The sequence below is a fragment of the Phocoena sinus genome, chromosome 4 (genome assembly GCF_008692025.1).
Source record: "Phocoena sinus isolate mPhoSin1 chromosome 4, mPhoSin1.pri, whole genome shotgun sequence".
In the NCBI taxonomy this organism is placed as follows: domain Eukaryota; kingdom Metazoa; phylum Chordata; class Mammalia; order Artiodactyla; family Phocoenidae; genus Phocoena; species Phocoena sinus.
This window is the reverse complement of record NC_045766.1, coordinates 78,004,777-78,008,208: the sequence shown is the minus strand read 5'-3', so window position 1 is coordinate 78,008,208 and position 3,432 is coordinate 78,004,777.

Genomic DNA, 3,432 nt, shown 5'->3' with positions numbered 1-3,432 from the left:
CCAGCTTGGTACTCGGTAAATATTTGGTGAATGTTGTTGAGTCATCTCTGCATTACACTGTGTGTGAGATTTGGCTAACGCAGTATGCTAAATGATAACCTCTGGGTAATTATTTAATTGTATTCAATAGATGTTTACATCAGTTTAACAGGTCAGTTGTCATTTATCACTTGTGTCTGGCCTGTACTTGAACTGTTTCTGTTTAGCTGTCTCGCACAAAGTAGACACTCAGGTGTGTTAGTCCCCTTGTGTGTTTAACTTTTTGTTGGATATAGCTTTTTTTTTTTTAAAGATTATTCTTTGTGTACATGTATCATTGCAGGTGGGTATACCTCAAGGCGCATCTGTGCTTGAGAGCAGTGTTAAAAATCCTCAGCTATCTATTTGCAGCTTAGCAGAGAGAAGACATTAATTACTTCTTTAGTATTCCCTCTAACTTTGAGTGTTCCCCCTCATTTCCTTCTTCTCCACAAGAGTGACACGTTTAGTTTTCTAAGTTTTAACCATTTAGGTTTTTTTCCACATTGAATACTTGATAGGACAGAAGCAAGCAAAGTCCAGCATAATTTTTCTTTGTCAGTCTGGGGACTGTTTGTACTGTCCCACCCACTGTTAGAAAACCCTGTGATTCCTGTCCAAATTATCTTCTAAGGGTAGCAGATACCCCTTCACTGCTTTCTTCTGATCAAAGGTGAGATTGGAAATTAACTTGGTAGTTCACATATTCAGTCCAAAGGCATAGTACAAAAAGCTGGATCTAAGTCCAAGACAAAGGACATGAGATGGAGAATACATGATACTGAGTAGAAGCATCTTGGAAGGAGAAACCAGAAGTTTTGTGAATCAAAGGGAGGAGAGCTTTTATAGGATACCTGTAATATGAACTGTTAATGGTTCTCATCTGCTCTGGAGAGCAGTTACCTGTTTTCTGAAGACCCATGGGGATAAGGTATTCTAACAAGTGATAGCAAATAGGGTCCGTCTTAGGGCCAACTGTGTTCAGTTATGGTAGTAACCGACTGAAGTAGTGTTTCTCACAGTGTGGCCCACCAACCAGCAACATTAGTATCACCTGGCAACTTGTTAGAAATGCAGATACTTGGTCCTTACCCCAGACCTACTGCCTCAGAAACTCTGAGGTAATCTCTATTTTGATAAGTCATCTAGATGACTCTGATGCACATCAGTGTTTGAGAACAACTGGTCTGGAGTAGTGTGTTGGGCTCAGGAGAGAAAAAAATGCAGTAATCCACTGGTGATGTTACCACGAACGTGGGTGGGAGGGGTAACAGTGAGCAGGCCATGTAATTTGTGATCTCACTACTAGACAGAGTTTATAAATATAATGCAAATGAGTGATCTAAACAAGCCACCAAACTTTGGCAACCCCAAAGTTCTGAAGAACTAAAAGAACAATTGGTCAAAGTAAATAACAAATGCAGATGGAATGGTGGCAGCGGACCGAAGGAGAGTCACATGACTCCTCATCTATGAACATCTATAAACAGGTAAGAGAAGATGGTTATTGGAAGGATAACATAATAGGCCAGAAAGCGAAAGGAGTAAGAACCAGAATGGGCTGGTTTGGGGAAAAGATTTATTCTGAGTTTTTAAAGCAGTTTGGAGATAGAATTGAGGGAGGTGAAAAGTACATATAGAGAGAGATGGAGAGAGAAAACTTAAAGAAATTTTGCTATGCGTTAGGATAAAATTGATATTTTTGAGAGACTTCTGTAAAGATTTAATTTTTAAAAAATTATTATTATCACAATAATTTCTATTTTGGTTGTTGAACTGTTGTTTCTTTCTGAGTGATACCATACTAAAACTGAGCTTTATTGGATTAAGTATTTGTATATTTATTTGTCACTTTGTTTTTCCTCTGTCTTCCTCTAAAAATACTTTATTTAAGGTAGCTCATAGACAACAGTAGTGCTAATAACTTGCATTTGCTTAAAGTTTTGTAATTATAAAACTTTATAATCTTTGATTATCTTTTTGGTAAAACATTATGATGAGGCAGGTGGTGAGGGGACATTATTATCCCCATTCTCCAGATGAGGACACTGAAACTTAGTGAAGTTATGTACCTTGTTCTGAGTGAAACAACTAATAAATGATGGATTTGGGATTCAAACTTGGGTCTCCTAACTCCAGATTTGGCATTCTGTTTATTACCTCATATAGTAACAAAGAGTAGTGTAAAGAAACGTCTCCTGTCGGGAAGGGTAATTTGTTTTAAACTTTAAATTTACACCATGTCTCATAAAATATGGTTCTACTTTTAAAGCTTTTTTTTTTTTTTGGCCATGTCGTTCGGCTTGTGGGATCTTAGTTCTCTGACCAGGGATCAAACCCGGGCCCTTGGCAGTGAAAGCATGGAGTCCTAATCACTGGACCGCCAGGGAATTCCCTTGGTTATACTTTTAGTCACACCTTGTAAGGAATTAGGGTCTCATTTGAAAGGTGAGATTACTGCAGGTTTTTGTAATGAGACCAAGGAAAGTTTTTCATTACCAGAACTGGAGCAATGACAGTTTGAAAGCAGAAGGCACTCAGTCTAGCTTACAGAGGATTAAAATGACCTCTTGGTGAGAGTTATTAAGAGAGGGCTTTGAGGCTCAGTATATGTCTTAATAGAGAGGGTACAGATGGAATAGGATAGAAAGCGAGCTGGCTACAAGACTGTCAGAAACTGCTGCATTGTTTTTATCCTTTTGTACTCTGCTTATTTTCTTTTTCTTCTTCTCTTCCTATTTAATAGAGTTGTGTTGAAGGTTCCATCCTGCCTAGCCAAGCCAAAGGGAACCAAGGAAAGGGATTTGGTCTTATTGGGTTGGAGCTACCTGTAGACCTCTGAGAATTCAAAATAGTGGTGTGGATGGAAAGGTCAATTTCTAGGATTTAGAGTTGGGGTGATGTGGTCATTTGGCTCTTTTTACATAGAGATACCCCTTCCTTGGATAAAATGTTGGAGGAATGTGGTCTTTTAATTTTTATTTGTTACTTCCTCCTTAAGAGAGAGAGAATCTTCACATGATTTGATGAGAATTGAAACAGGGTAAAGGAGTGGGTGGGAGGAAAAATTAATAATTATCTTATAAACTCAGGAATTTTTAAAATGTTCTTTTAAAAGAAAACTGACACTAAAACTGTTTTAAAAAATAAATGTTTAGAATGAGGCTTTTTTCTATTGATGTCTGGTCTTTGCGTGTTCCAAATTCAAAAGGAATTTTTTGAAAATGTAAACCTCTGTACAGTGTCAGGTGACAAGCAACACAGCACAGCTCTCAAAAGCAAAAATAAAATAAATTTCAGAATATCTTTCTATTTTTCCAAGCTGAAGAGAACAAAGAATTAAGGGCTTTCTTTGCTTATAGTTTTCTAATTTAAAAGCTGGGGAGCTTTCCTATTCTGCTGATTAGGCTTTGA